Consider the following 19037-nt stretch of genomic DNA (forward strand, 5'->3'; position numbering starts at 1 on the left):
TTTTATAATACCATATGTACTTAGAACTATATCATAGGAACCAACTTATTGACGAAGATACCATGACCTACTAGATCTGTATGTTTCTGAGCGGACAAATTTTATAATATCATTCTTAGAACTATTTAATAGTACTAGATGTGTATAATGTTTCTAAGCGGGCAAATTATATAATACCAGCTAATAATTAAGACTTTGCTCAACTTGCATAGCGTATATGGCTAGCTATACGATATTACACGCTCGTGTATCGACAGCCCGTCGTCGAAACTTGTTCTGAACTAACGAGAAAACTTCGCTTATAAAATCTTCCTATTGAATATTAACACATATTTTATTGGCCATAAAAAGTCGCTAACGCATTACGAGCATAATAATCGAGTTGGCGAACTGTTTCTCCAGTTTAATTGATGCTAAGGGACGGTTTGCACGTTTCGCTTGATTAGTTTAGGTGTTTGTAGTTTGATGGTTTGGGTTTTATCGTGATTACGCTTGAAATTATAGTATTCGGTAGTATTATCGTGCTATACAAAATAGACAAATTGACGACAAAAAATTACATAGAGGTGAAGAAATTTGATGAAAATGTAGTTAAAATGTTGCACACACGCCTTTTATCCTCAAGGGGGTAGGCAGAGGTGCAATTAATGCAACGCCATGTAATTCGCCATATGTTTTCCGTCCCATGATCTGATAGGAGGCGAGGCTATCTCCATTTTGATTAAGTGTTTAAGGAGAAACAATATAAGAGAGTAATACTTACATTAAATTAAAAATTTACAAACTACCACAATATTTTAAATGACCATAAGTCGCCACAGCATACATTGGAATGTTAGAAAAAAACAATCATTAAAATGAATAATAATTATCTTAGTTATAATAAAATCTTCTTAACACAAATTCTAAACTCCGGGCTGATATTGAGCGGAAAAACTCTTCACCTCCTTGCCCGACCCGGGATTCGAACTCAGACCTCTAGCCTTACCGCGCAAGTAACAAAACTAGGTACTCCACTAAGGCATTCCTTGTTATTTTTTGATTATGTTCTGGACTGGACCTGTTCTTTAGAACGTAACTTACTCCCGATATATAGCATCAATCACTCTCAAATGGCTCTATTTGTGAGTTTATTGATTGCAACGTACAAATGTGCTCGAGTTGACTTTGAAGTTCGTAGAGCCAACATTGATCCAGGCAGTTATATAGGTGAGGAGTTAGGGGTGCTGTAAAAGAAAATTTTTATAATACGCTCAGATAGAAATTATGGAAAGGATAGCGATTTTACTTCCTTCATCACTCTGTTCGTGTGTTTTATTCTTCACCATTTGAAAAATAACATATAGAGACTAGAATTTGTATTTAAATAAAACGTTGTTAAAAACAGTTTTTCAAAAGTAGAGATAAAATAAATTCTAAAGATCATGACTCCATAAACCCAACAGTACCGTCGCTAAATAAATTGAGCAAAACCAATTAAGATCAAAATATAAAAATAAATTTTAAATAGACATAAATTAAGAGACGTATATCGTCGACCTTTTTTGACAGTTTAAAAAAACGATTATCACGATTCCAGAGTTTGCGCACGTAGCGAGGCGTTGTGTAAAAACATTTGACACGTTTTTTACACACTGAAAACGATATAGGTCGTCTGGTCGGTAACTCTAGTTTCGTTTCAACATTTATTTTAATAGAAGCGTTTTATTAGCGCTACGAAGAGGTCTTAAATAAAATATGTTTGTAAAAATAATTTATTCATGGAGTAGGAATGTGCTCTTGTGTTCTTTTTTTAAATGTTCCAATGACGTGATGTTTTACGATTTTCGTTTTGTAATAAAATGTACTATTTTGTGTTTTCTTTTACAATAAGATCTGTATAAAATACTAGTTTTTGCCAGTGCCTCCGCTCGCGTGAAATGTTTTTTTCGGTATAAATATTTGAGGAGTAATATAGCTTCCTATTAGTGAAAACATATTCAAAATCGATTAAGTAATTATTCGATTAGCGCGTTCAAACAAACTTCAGATTTTTATATTAGTACAAATATTGATTAAAATTAGATTTGATACCTTTGAAAACGCTTAATAATACAAATATTTTTTAGGAAACATTACTGATTAATTCACCGCCTGTCTCGTATTGGTAAATTATATATCTTAGGTGCCGTGCAGACGACTCAAAGTCGATTGTAAATTTTGATCAATTATTATAACGACTTCTTTGAATTTGCCTCTATCATTTCGATATTCATAACCAAAATGACGGTTTGATTTGAAAACCATGTTCTAATTAAATTTATTTCTATCACAATGGGATGGAAATATCACATCCTTTCACCAATCAAAGCATTTGGTTCCAATATTAATATGTATAAATTCGGCATATCATTAACCTCGTAAATACGTAGTTACAAAACACCCAAAGCTCGTAATGTATTCTAGACCCACATCAAAGTGAGGACCTTAACACGTTATCGTAAATTGGTATTCAAAGATTTCAGGACGCGTTCATATCAAACTGGCAATTAAGCCTTGCTTTAATCGAAATATCTGGAAGGAAAAGTTTGAAATACAAATATTTTAGTATAATTGAATATGCAATTTCGAAAAGGGCACGTGAAAATGTCAAATGTTCAGAAAATCGTAAAGTATTTTCTAAAGTAGTGTAAAAAAAAATATTTTTAGGTTACAATTTGGGTTCAATTAATAAAACATTACAGACGTTTTGTTGTTTATTGTTATTATATATACATTTCTAGATATTTTATATCTATGATATTTGCCTTTTTCGAAATGGCTTATTCAATTGCAAATATTAAAAGTGCGAAAGTTTGGTTTGGATATAAATAAGCAGACCGCTGAACAGATTTGGATGTAATTTTGTACATAGGTGGACAATACACTGGACTGACTAAAATCTTTATATCCTGTAAGAGTACACAATGACATTTTTATTCGGGGAGAAACGAATCACACCTAGCAAATAAAATGTAGTTTATAGCCCCGTTTCAAATTTACTACTTCACAACCATTTGCGGTTTAGAAACTCACAAAACATACCTTATGGAATGAAAAAAGAAATACAGTACGATCGAACGTGTCGTTTATTGTAATGATTGTGATTGGTCGAGAGACGAACACGTGACTTATATGTCTACCTTTCAACCAGTCAGAAGCATTAAAATGCACAGCACGATCATTCGTGTCGTTTTTAAAATGTATCTCAACCAATTACAATTCGTTCGTTTCGCATTTGAAACCACATTTCAGAGAAGATGTTTACCAAAATTTATTTTATGTGCGAAAGCCCAAATCTTGAGAAATCAATACCTAATCGCCTTGCAAAAGATAAAATCGCCAATTTAAATGTAATCGTGTGCTTATTGAAACAATTCATTCGACATGCGTAAACCTGGATTAAAATATATCGGTCGACGCAAATTGGGGTTCGATTCTGCCTGTTAACGTAATCCGTCTTTGTAATTGGTTTTCGAAAGAATGACTGTTCGTGTATGAAAGTGTAGTATCGTGTGAAATGTATGACTCGGACAACGCAAGAGTATGACAGTATAAAAAAATTTATTACTAGTTGTTGTTCGCTGCTCTGTGTGCGTGGGGTTTTTCTGGAACATTCTCCGATTATTTCAAGGTTCATGGTGAACCATCTTGCTATTTTGATTGCTAAATATTCCTTGCAATTAGTATAGTACCGTTGAAACTAACATCACAACGCATAAAGATTTCCAATGTTTACACGATGCTTAGACGTCGAAATTAAACTAGTTTTCGGATTTTATTGCAGTTTTTATACTATAATTTTCTCTGGACGTTTCGAAGACTTTGCAACCTTCATGGATACGGAGCGTACTGAGGTGTCGATCGTTTGAAATGTCGACTTTACAATATCTATCTACATTTTATAATTATATAAAAGTTCAGTATGTTTTCATTATAAACGCAAAGTTTTGGAAACGTCAGAAGAAAATTATAACATAAGAAACAGCGATCAAATCCGAAAATTAGTTTTATGTCGATCACCAGGAATATCTGAACAGCTTTTGCATTTAAGATTTCATTACAAACATTGTAATTTCCTACCAATTCTCAGTAGATAATGTACCGAATTATTTGACCTGAAATATTAAGTCCTCAAAGGGCTTCGAATCCAATAGGTACTAAACTAACTTCCATCAAGTTTCAAGTACAGGATATTAGAAACTCCTTGTTTGGTCCGTTAATTGTTTTGAATAATTTATTTCACTTGACAAGTGTTTAGAGTTTGTTTAGGACTTCATCAATGTTAATTTCTTAGGAATTATACTGGTTTTAAAGTACTCGATTGGACGAAAGTTTTAATATATCTTGCTTGAATATGTATGCCGTGACGAGGATCCATCGCATATTAATAACCTGTTTGTATACAGATCGACTGATTTCGGGAATGTGAGAATTAATTAAAATGTAATAATATATAAAAGATTTATTTATATTTATTAAATCGCCAATGCGTATTACATTAAAAACAAAAGAAAGCAAACATTCAAACAAAACTACCAAGGTACAGGCAATCACAACTAACATAAAATATTACAATAATAAAATAAAATAAAATATTATTAGGACATAATTTACACTAACCCCGTTATTCATAGACGTTATCTATCTGTGCATTGCTGTGATAATAGGTCTGTTTCTTAGCTTTGTTTATCTGACAGCTTCCTGTTTCTTCAGCTTGTTTATCTGACAGCCAACTAGATTCAAGTTGTATCTCAATATTAGCCAATCACAATGGCCCTATGTCTACACACTGCGAAGGCTGTCATGCCGTCAGCACTGAGAAACAGACTTGTTATCACACCAAAGATAGAGCTTAGATAAATAACGTCTATGAATAGGGGGGTTAAGGTTTACAGAGTATGATTCAAGAATGTCAAAAATAAAGGTTACACAAAATCTTAAGAATTAAGAGATTCAGATTTAAGAGATGGTATATAATTAAATTATTAGATAGCAACAAGGTCTCACGTATTTCGGGATCGGGTCACTGATCGAGAAGCCTTCGTAACGCGATGTCCTCTTAGCACTCGCCCATGAAGATGTCCTACTTAACAGGTTGAAACTGGTCGTCGATTCCGACTAAAAATACGTGAGTAAAACCGCGTTGCAAACCAATAATTTAATATGTTTCGCGTAAATTTTACTAATTGTTATACAATTATATATCGTACCCTTAGAACTAAATCACCTAATTTAAAATTTATATATTTTCTGATTTTGTTTAAAAACGACGATCCAAAGCATTCTCTATAACTTTATGACGAGGAAGATAAAATTATAGAATAGAAAATGATTCTCACTTTCGCCGCGACCACATTGTTTCTAAATCTTTTTTATTTGTTTCCCACAAATTGTCTTTTTTTAGTAACGTCATCTTAGTTCTAAGAGTGCAATATATAATCTTAGATCCTATTGGATTCATGGTTATAACAACTTACTATAATTTAATTCCAACATTCTTAACACTTTATTTTCTTCGAAGAATTAAGTCACAACTACAATGTTCCCAAGTATCCGCATAAAAGCGAAGTTACGACCTGATCAATAGACTTTTATTAAAGTTGGAAACACGCAAAAAATATGAAGCACAAAGGCGGTAATCCATTTACGTAATTTTATTTTGAGTTCGCATAACCTAACTGTCATTTTTGACGGTATACAAATGAACTGATGGTGACTTGCGCGTCCAATGATGGATTTTTAAATGTTAGCGACACAAAAATGGGTGGTAGAGTAATTTATGAGCGGGCTGAAACGCGGCCTCGAGCACCTCATGTTTACATGGAAACGGCGACGTAAAATTCTAGTGATAAAATATTTTGCTAGCGAAAGTCGAGTGTAAATGTTCAGACAAGGCCGTATGTTTTTATATAAGTGCTAATGTCGAACATAAATTTCGGCGCATGCAAAATGTGATGAAAGTAGACGTTTTAGAATAAATAAAATAGAGAACATAAGAGAATAGAAACATCCAACACAAAGTTTTTTTATTTCTTTGAATGACGAGACGAACTTGCTGTTCATCTGATAGGAAGCGATGCGACCGCCCATAAACAGTCGAAACATCGTCCAACACCTTGAATTACAAAGTACTGTTTGGTGTTCCATTAGGCTCGCCATTCTGAGACATGAGATATTAAGTCTTGTTATGTTCAGTAGTTACACTGGCTACTATGTCCTTCAAACCTGAACACAATAGAGACTAGACACTGCTGCTTAGTAGCTGAAAGAAACATTGCGGTGGTACCTACCCAGGCCGACAGTCTCATACGAGTATGAGAGACCTACCACCAGAAGAATAGTTTTCAAACCGAATTTTGTGTTGTTAGTGTTGAAAATAATTGCGGAGAGCATACATTTTACTTACGGGGATCGAATTCAAAGCTTTTTATTTTCATATTCAATGATAGTCGGTACAGTCATTTAACTTTAATGTACACTTGTGTTCGGTTTTAAATACACTATATTTTTAAGTAATTACTACGAATTATGAGACTAGACTATATCACTAGGGAACTAGGTTGATGTCCTTGTTAATTGACATTCAGTTGAATAAAATATAAATAAATTGTTTAAATTTATGAAAAAAAAAATGCGGCGATAGCAAATACGGTAATAGCCTAATTGGGTGTGGAACGGACTGCCAAGACGAATGTCCGCTTGTTCAAATCGCAAGGGCACACACCTCTGACATTTCTAAAAAATCATATTATGTGTATTCTTTGTGAATTTATCGTTCGCTTTAACGGTGAAGGAAAACATCGTGAGGAAACCTGCACATCTGAGAAGTTCTCTATAGAAATTTCGAAGGTGTGTGAAGTCTACCAATCTGCACTAGGCCAGCGTGGTGGATTAAGGCCTAATCCCTCTCAATAGTAAAGGAGGCCCATGCCCAACAGTGGGACAGTATATAATACAGGGCTGATATTATTATTATGTTATATATATTAAACATCAAAATAACAAATAAATCATAGAACAATAAACTGAAACAATAAAAACTGAAGTTAGTCCATTACAATCTTCTCACAACGCTTCCCCATTCCGAGTCGAGTGTCGTAATTCATATTTCTGCACTCCACGAATATTTCCTTATGCTTCAGATGAAAAGTTTTTGAAGGATTTTTCTTTGAAGCGAATTCAGATATGCCCGACACGGGTTTCATATTAAAGCCTATCTCATAGAAATGTTATTTTATTTGAAACTTCGTTTTGTTTAACATATTTTTCTTCCAGGCGTTTATTTTATTAAATTGGAAACTACTTTTCTGTGTTTGTATTAAATCATATATTAAAAAAAATAAAAAAAAAATAAAAATGCTTTATTCATCACGTAGGCGAACATGGTTGCACTTATGATAAGTCAAGGTACATGAGAACATTTAATTATTACCTTATATAAATAAAGACAATTTATATTGAAAATAAAATAAATGAAAAATATACCTAGTAAACAAAGAAGCCATCTCGGGCTGGCAGGGAAGAAATATTAAATATTGCTGTTTTATTTCTTTAATCATTGCTGAAACTGCTTGGTAGCACTTTTTAGTTTTTACTCAACACTTTTAGAATCGTATTCAAGATATGTAAATCCTGATTAAATATAGTACCCAAAAACATTTTTTTATTTGCTTTACGCTGATACTGCGTAATATTACGTAAAAAAACTCTTTATACCGAATTTCGGTCACGGCGGCTAATCTCAACGGAGATTAGCCAGGCACGCTTGAGATATTATAGTGCACGAGTGTGTGCGCAATACACAGGTGCACTCTCTGTTCCTTCAATCTCATGGTCCGGTGGGACGGCAAGCATACATGACCGGAGACAGATCAGGCGCAGGACAAACGGCTTTACGTGTTTTCCGAGGCACGGGGGTATCACACCGCCAACTCCCTAACTCCGAGCTGCGACTGAGTAATTAAGATTTTTATTTATTTTTTATTTATTTATTTATGCATATATTATAACACCATAACAGTTCAAACTAATGCGATGTTATACAGATTTAATTTTAACAATTTATTTCAATACATTTATGAGCCATTTCAGTGAATTCTGACAGGTTACATATAAATATATCCAAAATACATGGAAAACTCAGTCACAATTTTTGTTTTGAACGATCTCAGCGACATTGTCGTACTCGTACCGGGTAAGCATGAATAAAATAATGTAATTACTAAATTAGTCATAAGTCATTTCCCATTCCGGTAAATTATAATGTTATCACCAAATTAGTTGGAATATTTATTGCTGTACCTGACAGGTACAGGTTTTACTTCGGAATTGTTGTTTTTATTTAAAATATGTAACAAACACACGAAAGTCGATATTTTGAAAGGTTTATTTTCTGTATTGATCTGAAGTTAGCCATCGAGCCTTACTATTCGAGAATTCTCCATAAGAATTTTGTAGGTAGGTGTTTGAAGTCTGCAAACCACACTAGGCAAGTGTAATGGACTAAGGCCTGAAATTTCTCAGAACAAGAGGAGATCCATACATAGCAATGGTACAATAAATATATAATACAGAGCTGATATTTAAGTTGACATGAAGTTATTCAATTTTAAATTTGTGTTCACTCACAGACATGAAAAAACTGGGTCGTTTTTGATGTAAATTTTATCTTAAAATAATTTTATCGCCTTACCTTTGAAAGTACCAGGATCTCATGAAACGAGAAGAGTAACTAAGGTATTATAGGTAACTGTGAGGTACTAATTTCAATGGAAATGAGGATCTTTGTGATCACTGATTCATTCTGCGCTTTGATTTCGGTATTCAATGATATTTAGAATTTGTAATTCTAGGTAACCTTTGGTGGATTTCTATTCAATTCATGAAAGTTCCTTTTATAAATATATCTTTATTATATTCTAAGAAAAACGTAAACCTGTTTTTTTAGTCAATTAAATATATTTCGATAATCAATAAGGTATTCTTAATATACCGTATTTAGTATTTGCTGTTAATTTTTAATTTTATTATGATTGAATATATTCTATAGATTAATTGTTTTTTTTATCGTTCCATGAGGCAACAAACACTATAAAATAAATATGTAAAAAGGGCAATAATCTTAAAAGAAGTTTTATTAAGAAAAACAATAAACAATATCTGTCAAAAAGAAAAATTAACTCTCCGCAATATGAAATAGGATACACTATTCCCATTTTTTGTCCAATCTTCGTATTTCCAGTTTTTACTATCATCCTGAATAACACAACCCTCACTCAAACTGACACGTTCGCATAACCCTCTCAGTTCCCGAAGCGAAATGTCCCAACGCAGACATTTTTCATCCCACGACGGCTATCGTCTATTAACCCGTCACTGCATCGGATCGTGACATAACAGAAATCGTTACACTCGTATTTTACTCCAAACACTATATTTCCGTACATGCATTAAATGTCGTATTTTCTGGCCACACTGACATAAGGCTGCTGGTCTGCATAAACCCGAAAATGGGTTATTAGTGCACTATAACCCTTATGTTAACGTTATTAAGGTTTATTGGTGCGCATATGTAAATTTGCTGGTCATTATTTGACAAACGAGTTAAAGGTGACTCGCGAAATTTATTGCGGATTTTATTTTTACATCTCCACAACTTGACAATGAGGTAAGCTATAAATTTTAAAAAGGCTCGCCGTTTTCGATTACAATGGTACTTTGGACTTTCCTGATATTACTCGAACAACTTTTGTAATGAATTAAGTACATTAATAATTGTCAGAAAGAGCATTAATGTAATGTGGGTCCTGAAACTTTTAGGCAGCCTGTATGTTTGACCTGAGCTAAATGAATACTTAATGAGAATTGGGTATTAAGATAAAAGCAATATAATTAAACACAAATATGGATCATATTTAGACACACAAAATTTTCCGCTATTTTTATTTATATTATGATTTTGTCCCAGCGTTAAATATCTACCCACATTTTACAATGATAAAAAAATTAAGTACATATTGTGACGGACTTTTTGGACGACCAACACCTGAGCCCGCCCCGTGACCATGAGGGCTGCAGTCTTCCAAACATCGGGAGAAAATAATAATATAAAAACGACGAATAAATCCGGAAAATTATTTCAATGTCTAACATTCGCTTAAACATAAATCATTATGCAAAAACATGAGGCCGTTTCTCCACATTCAGTTGAAAACAAAAACTTTCTATTATTATTTCGAATTTAATGTAACAATATTGAATACCTAACACTTCCTCATTACAAACACGGATCATGCCTACCCGTACACAACAATTCACGAGCTAAACTTTACTATGGAAATTTCAAAATTAATGCCAAACTCGGCAAGTAATCTTGCGTTGTATGTACCGCGTCACAATGAGCTGTCCCTTCATATTAAGTCGGCCCTTAGCCACGGATTATATGCTTGTAACGAAGGTCTAGGAGCGTGCCCTTAAGTGCCCCTACAGTGAAGCGAGTCTTGTATTGATTAAAGTCTGTTACAAGTGCTACGTTTTCACGTGGTTGTAATTGTTTTAAATTATAAGTGTACTAGAAGAGTAATTACCGTGGTATAGTGGATGATTTGTCTTTGAAGTAGTAGTATGTTGATTGAATTCCTGGACAAGTATTTTTGTCAGCCAATTGGTTTAAACTTTCCAATATATTACAATAATAAAGCGGTTAATATAATAATATTATGAAATAAATCGTCGACACCATCATTACGACGTCTGTAATTCTTTAAAAGGGTTTGAATAAAAAAAATAAAAAATTCGCGAAAATATCTGTAAATACGTTTTATTTCAATTTAAAAATAATTATTTAAGTATGTAATGATACGATATCTAAATCATCACATTGAATAAAATTTCACTTCGTTTGTTCGTTTCAAAATAACAATATTGTTCGAAAAAGAAAGCGGCTTTGTTACGTTACATCGTATTCATCCACAACCTTGGAAACACTTCAAAGCCTTTTGTAACATGAGAAAATTCCAATGGAATTATGAGTTTATCGAATTCGTCAATTTTATATTTCTTTTTTATTAAATTACATCCAATATTGGATACGTTGAATCTTGTTATTGGAATTATGTTGGTGTTTTTAGTAAAGATAAGTGGGAGAATATACAGCTTCGGAATACTCCAAATATAGGTACACGTATCTGTCACAAGATATGTCTACCTATCGTACGATCAAATTTATAAGCTACTAGCTTTTGCTCGTGGCTTCGCCCGCGTGAACGAGTTTTACGGGACAAAAATCCCGATTGTGCATTGTAAAAAAAGTATCCGATTTAATTATAGTGATGGCTCACTATTTTCCTCATAGTGGCTTCCACATAAAAGTTAGATATGCTGTCGCGAACTTTTATTAAAACTATTTAAGACAAACAATCTTACGGTACATCATGTTTGTCTAACTCCAAGGGTTTAGGCAGACTACGCCAAAATATCATTTTTTTTTCGACTTACTTGATATGTACCGTTATATTATAACCAAATTACACAAAATCATTTTAAATTGTAGCTTATGTATTATTCTAATGTATAACCAGTATTACTGTAAAGTTTTATCCAAATCCGTTTAGTAGCTTTTTCGTGAAAGAGGAACATACATACATACATCCATCCTCACAAACTTTCGCATTTATAACATTAGTAGGATATGCGCATTAAGATTTTACATTGGCTAACTGATATTACTAAAGCGATAACAGCTTTGTTAAAAGGGCTCCGGTGCGGCGCCACAATATACTGAATAATTCGTACAAAGTAATAAAAGTTTCATATTTGTAACAAAGCGATATTACATGATAATTTGATAGTCAGTTACTGTACTTCATACGGGATCATTTTGACATTTGGTTAATAAATGAAACCAGATACTCGTCTTTACCTTGAAACCTTAATAACGAATATTTTCACAAAAATCTATGTTTCACTTTTATTACTTTTTGATCATTTGGTTGATTAGTGCTAATGTGACGTGTGTGTATTTCTGACTTAAAGTGTGATGATGCCGATGCGACCAAGACTCTTAGAGTGGTAGAAGTGATATTAGGGCACGTTAAGATTAAATTACTTTTTATTGATATTTATTTTGTTCGAACCTTATACTTTTTTGTTTTACATCCATGGTGCGAGTATCTCATTATAAACTGTTATTTTAAGAAGACAATTATGTGGTTTAATTTAGTTATGTCAAAATGACCCTGTATATTTTTTTTAACTTAGTTCATATGACCTCACACGACATTTGATTTGTCTTTTCTAAGCAAACGCTGTAACTTGTTTACTTAGTCCGGCTTCGAGGAGAACTAAAACAAAATTTTCAAAAGCAATTTTCTAGAAATACAAACTTGTGGCAGTCACTTTAGATACAGTTATTGTAGTTTGAACGTTGCTATTACATTTGTTTGTTGTTTGTCATTAGCTCTGTTTATTTTCCAGTCTATCGAAGAACCAAATGAATGTTTATTTAATGGAAGGTCTGGAGTAATGGTCACTTGAATAATTAATTCGGAATATTAGTAAATTGGACATTAACGAAACGAAATCAGTATTATAAAAGTGATCATGCCAATGTATTTAATTGAAAGCAATAGTATTTTGTGTTGTAACTTTTCCAATCTAAGTTATTATAATGAAAATTTAACAAAGAGAAGTTATACAAACTTCTTCAAGCCATTCGCTGTTCATAACATTTTTAAAAGTTAATAGATTATTGAAAATGCAACTACAATAATCTTTGAAACAAGTTTATGAAAAAAAAGTGTTTTGTTTTGATTATCACGTGCCTAACAAATTTCTTCACTAACAGTTGTTCGTGAAAATATTTAAAGATTGTCACGCGACCGACTATCTAGAAAGATCGATGGTTGGTGACTAACAATGTTTGGGTAAAGTTTAGGCACATTTTTACGAAGGTCACGGTAGCCCTTAACGCCGGCTTAGGAGTGTGGGTTAGCTTTTGTTAACTGAGCTCGTAAATATTTAGTAAGCAAAAACCGTGATATAATGTTATTTTTTATCTGATTATTTCTGCTACAATTTTGCGTAAATTTGTGACAATAATTGGAGGTATCGATGTTGGTTTACAATAAATGTTGAAACCTGAATAGATTTGTATATACTTTGATAATGAAATTTTAAATTAAAAGTATATCATGAAAAAATTTATAATGAGAATTCTTATCCATGTATATTTCAATAATGTGTCACTTTACCCAGTAACAACAGAATATGCTTGATTATTATAATAAGAGGATCAAATAATCAGTAGAAGTTATAGTCATTGATACTTCTTTAATAAGAACACCAAAGATTATTTAATTAATATAAACTACATTACTCATAAGGCTTTTGCTGGTGGTATATTTTATATCCGCCCGTATAGCGACTACCGTACACAAGATGTTAAAACCCGCCATAGTGGCCCACGTAAGTGTGTCGCGTTCCGGGATCAGCATGTGTATATCCGGTTAATCAAGCCGGCATAATTGTGTCGACTGCCGAGGGGTAATCATCTCTCGTCTTTGGAAATTCTATTGAACCCCACGCCACTTACCATCAGATGCATTGGGGTAACTTTCCCGTGAACATTTGAAAAAAGGCACAATAATATAATGGCAGTCGTTTCTCTAACAGGAGAGCAGGTTGTTCGTTTCGTTTATTTAAAAATACTTTCAATTCTCCTAACTCCTTTTCCTTACTATTTGCACTGAAATATTCGTATTTACGTAAGCAAAGTAAAGGAGGTCACAGGTTCAAGACGCAGCTGTGCAGAAGTCTTATATTTTCGGCCCATAAATATCTACGTCCGCTCGTTTCTCAGTGAAAGTATATTTTTATTGAGTGAAACAATAATAAATCACCGTATTTTTCATCGAAATATAGAGATAGTATCGGATATATTTTGTTACTGATGGATAATGACAGTTGAGTTCGAAAGATTCTTTTTTTTATAATTGTTAACACTAACCCCCTTAATTATAGAGGTTATTTATCTAAGCTCTACCTTTGCTGTCATAACAAGTCTGTTCGCAGTGCGTAGACATAGGGCTGTTGTGATTGGCTAATATTGAGATACAACTTGAATCTAGTTGGCTGTCAGATAAATAAAGCTGAGAAACAGACTTGTTATCACAGCAATGCTCCGTCTGTAGATAAATAACGTCTATGAATAAGGGGGTAAGTTACTTAGTAAAAATTTACGAATAGATAAGAAAAAAACTATACAAATTTTATCGAATGAGAATGCTTGCAACTTGTCTTACGCTTCTTGAGTGAATCTTACAAACCTATACATGTATTACTTAGACAGGCCGGCATACTTTTATTGACCGTCGTATGAAGCCGCAGCGAAGGGTCCATATAGCAACTTGTCTTACGCTTCTTGAGTCAGTCTTACAAACCTATACATCTATTAGACAGGCCGGCACACTTTTATTGACTGTCGTATGAAGCCGCAGCAAAGGGTCCATATAGCAACTTGTCTTACGCTTCTTGAGTCAGTTTTACAAACCTATACATCTATTAGACAGGCCGGCACATTTTTATTGACCGTCGTATGAAGCCGCAGCAAAGGGTCCATATAGCAACTTGTCTTACGCTTCTTGAGTCAGTCTTACAAACCTATACATTTATTAGACAGGCCGGCATACTTTTATTGATTATCGAAGAAAGCAGTGGCGAAGGGTTCATTTAAAACGATTGCTGCCGACTTTATTTCGTTATTTATGTAAAACTTTATTATCATTAGAACGATTTGCAGACCGCATTTATGCATTTTAGTATCTATATGTTGTGTTGGATTACCTTTCGAAAAACTTCACCCTCTGCCACTGGTTCTTATACATATATAAGAACAAGATACAATAATAAACACATACAGTCATACTTATAAGAAAAATCGCAAAGCAATGCTAGTATATTTATGTTGTGTTAGGGACTTTCTCCGCGAAACCAAAAAAAAAAAAAAAAAAAAGGTTACCTTTCGGAAACCTTTCCCCTTTGCCAGTACAAGGAAGACGGGTATCCCAGGGTTGACATTATACTTATAGTTACCATTAGGTATTCTTTCTTCAAGAGCTGGTAGCAGATCCATACTACTATAAGCAATGCTTAAATCTCGTACACATCCAATGTTAAAATTCTTTTGTTAAAGCGTGGAACATGTTGTAGCTATTATCAAAATATAGGTACAATTAACTTATACATATAATTTGTATTTACTAGTTTTTTTTATGAAATAAATATACATAGTTATTAATTAAATTGAAAAATGACACGTGTAATCAATTTACTGTATTACGATCAAATATAATAAAAAATTAGAACAGTATAACAAGACATTTTTATGTTCTTGGAAATTAATTGCCGTCTATTGTAGTGGACTGTTGTAAATCACAATGGCAAATAATAAACATGGCGCAAATTACGAGCTTTCGGCTTACTGAGGCAAGACCTTCAAACCTGTTTAGGTCAAGCCTCATAAATACCCACAATCTAAGAATATAAATTATATTTTATACGACTTATAAAAAGACGATTGAGTGGTTAAATATTGAGACAAATTATGTGATACATTACTCAGTAATGACTTATGTTATATTATGATGACAAGGATAGATAAATCTTTAGATATATAAGTAATCTTTAATGCTACTTTCGATCTGAATACGGAGGAATCTTTAATTAAGATAGATTACATTACTCATATCGCCTACATTGCAAAAGTTGAGTTTAAAACCCAGAATATACCATTTAAACTCAGATTCATCACAACGAAGAGAATGTCTGCCGTCGTTTTGAAGGGAGACGAGGGCCATGCAAACTGTTCATTGTCAGATAATGACATTTCGATAAAATCAATAAACGAAGACCAACCTTTATCTCGTTTCGAGTCGTTTGCTCTCTAAATGTGCTTTCTATGTACTGAAGTTAGAATATTAAATAAGCTTTAAAGATACAAAATAGACGCCATTTATGCAAATCTGTTGTATTTTTAGATAAAACGTTCGTGATAAGGATACTCGAGTATTTGGAGTACTAAGTAAAAATGGTAGGACGCCCTAGATGTTCTGATGCCCTGGTAATTGTTCAAGCCAAGGCCGATGACCGTGGTATGAAAGCGTTGATCGTAATATATAGAGATCACGAGCTAAAACGGATTTTCATACCAATATTGAGATGAAGATTAATTATAGAAGCCAGAAGGTAAACTAAATTTCTACTCCGATTCTGAATATTATTCTTTCACGAATAGAAGATTCATTATGCCGTCATATTACTTTTTATACCAGGTTATAAGTAGGCATTAATATCGTCGTCCGCAAAGAAAACGTTGCCTTTTTATATTTGTATTTAAGAAATCCAAAAAATAAAGTAATATTTAGGCTAAGGCAAAGTGATATTTAGTTACACAGTGTCAGCCCGAAGAGCCCTATCACATCATGGGGCAGAATACTTACAGCGTAAACTAGACACACCAGTTGCGCCACTGCCTACCCCTATGGGAATAAAAAGCGTGATCGTGTGTGAGAATTTCGGTCAAATCGAATGGTCTGACTTCTTGACGTTGTCACAACTGTACTACTCACTCGTCGCACCCAATTTGCTTATGTAAATACGCAGTTTCCGTTCTGACCTGAATAATTCATTGCCCAACGTGAGCGTTTGACTCTCAGCCAGTTTAGAAAATCAACAGAAAACGGAACGCTGTCTACACAAATACAAAGGAGTCAAAATTATAAAACTTCCTGCCAAATTTTGTATTCGTTTTTGATTGTTCAGCTGTATTTCTCATGCGTTTGTGGGAATCGTTTGTGGTCTTTGGGATTATAATACAGAATGTGTCAATAACATTAGATGAGAACCTTTCTAAAAAATACATTTTGAATAACAACAAAAAAGGTTGAATTATGGTAAAAACAAAATGTGACTGGCCGAAATATTTATTACTTTGCTCGGTCTTTCATAGATATGGTTAACAATTTAAAAATGGAAGAAATAATATTATGTACTTTAGCTTTTTCTTATTCTAGCAGCACTCTCTTTAATCCATCAACACTAATCGGATTAATGTAGTAAGAGATATTACCAAGCTCCTACATTACACTAAGTCGTTTAAATTATATTGAGAAATAGTGTGAACTAGTCGTTTTCAGTATCGCAACTTTCTCAAGAACTCAGCACAATTACCTTAATAAAATATTCTACAAACCCAACGACGTAAAATAACTAATTTAACCAACATTGAAGGTAAATATGTAATTACGGAAAGCGCCTTCCCTGTCGCCATTATATCATATTTTGTAACAAATAAATTTTTACTACACCCAAATTCACATTATAATACCTATTCATTGCTTTTATTACAAAAGTTCCGATCAGATAGGGTGCTTTAAAATTAATAGACTTCATAACAATACCCATAAAAGGGCCAATAAGGACAACAAATTCTATTACGCGAGTTGACACATCAAATTGAATTCCCACAAAGCAAAATTTACATTTCGCATTAAGGTTTAGAGCAAACTTTGCACGAAAACTGCCGTTTAAATTGGCGTCGAAACAGATTCGCAACATCATTCGTTTTGGATATTGGCATCACGTAGAGGAACCCTTAGGGGTATTGCGAGTCGAGCCAAGAGGGCTGGAAAATAAAATCGTAGCCAGTGCCTCAGGTAATATCCCCAGACGGCACCCGATACAAGTATACGAAATTGGACCCTTAAAATACACATATTTTATACGCTCAATTCAAGTTTACATAAAGCAAGCAGTGTTTGCTGTTTTATTCGACTGTCTTGTATTCTTATTTTAAGGTTAGCTGATGGTGAGTTTTTTTTTGCCTTTTTTATATTAATAGTAAAAAAATAATATAAGCGAAGTGTTTTCCGCAAAGAGCACAGTATTCGTAATAAAAATATTGAAATTTAATAATTTGGTTAGTATGTTTAACGTTACCTAAAAATATTGAATCTATTGTATATTTTTATGGATACTAGCTTTGTCTGCGGCTTCGCCCGCGTGTAAAACTTTTGCGGAATAAATATTTTCCCGGGATAAAATGTACTCTATACTGCCGCGCTAACCTCAAAATCGGATCTTGATTTTTATGTCGTCAGATAACTTAAAAAAATACCCATCCAATGAACTTACCTAAATAACGGTATCTTGTTTAGAACTTGTTAAAAAAAAAACCTTAAAAAAGTTTCTCTATCTCAGTTTTACTTACAAAACTTCAATTATCTCGGTAGTATAGCATTCAGAAGTAATGTAGCTTTCTATTAGTGAAAAATCAAAACCGATTTCGTAGTTCCTGAGATTTGCGCGTTTAAAAACAAATTCTTCAGCTTCATAATATTAGTATAGAACAACTTAGAGTTTCGACTCAGTTGGTAATTGTTATTCAAAATTACTTTTAGTTTCGATATAATTGAAGATGGTTACCACCCACGTTTTATTTGAAAAACCCTTGTGTGAAGTTCGCGTAACTTAAAGGAAAATTTTATAATAACCCCAGAGTTTGCTTGTTACGTAGCATATAATATTTTTATAACATTCAGTTATAAACTTAATATATATTTGCTTTTAACCAAGTTAATGTTTAGTTTTGTATATTGATAGCAAGTTTTTAAATAAATTTTAAATCAACTGAAAAATATCATTGCATTTTTCAGTTGTTTTAAAATTTATGTGTGTTGTAATTATACACGGTACTAGTACATGTATCGCACTTAGGTCCTGGGTTAGATTTCCGGTTTCGGCCAAAATAATTATGACTGGGTTTTTCCATCTTAAAAATTACTCAGTCGCAGCTCCGAGTCAGGAACTTGGCGGTGTGATACCCCCGTGCCTCGGAAAAAACGTAAAGCCGTTGGTTCTAAACTTGATTTCTCTCCGGTCATGTTAGATTGCCATCTCACCGGACTATGAGAGTGAAGGCACAAAGAATGCACCTATGTATTGCGCACACACTTGTACAC

This window comes from Manduca sexta, chromosome 15, assembly GCF_014839805.1.
Source record: "Manduca sexta isolate Smith_Timp_Sample1 chromosome 15, JHU_Msex_v1.0, whole genome shotgun sequence".
NCBI lineage: Eukaryota > Metazoa > Arthropoda > Insecta > Lepidoptera > Sphingidae > Manduca > Manduca sexta.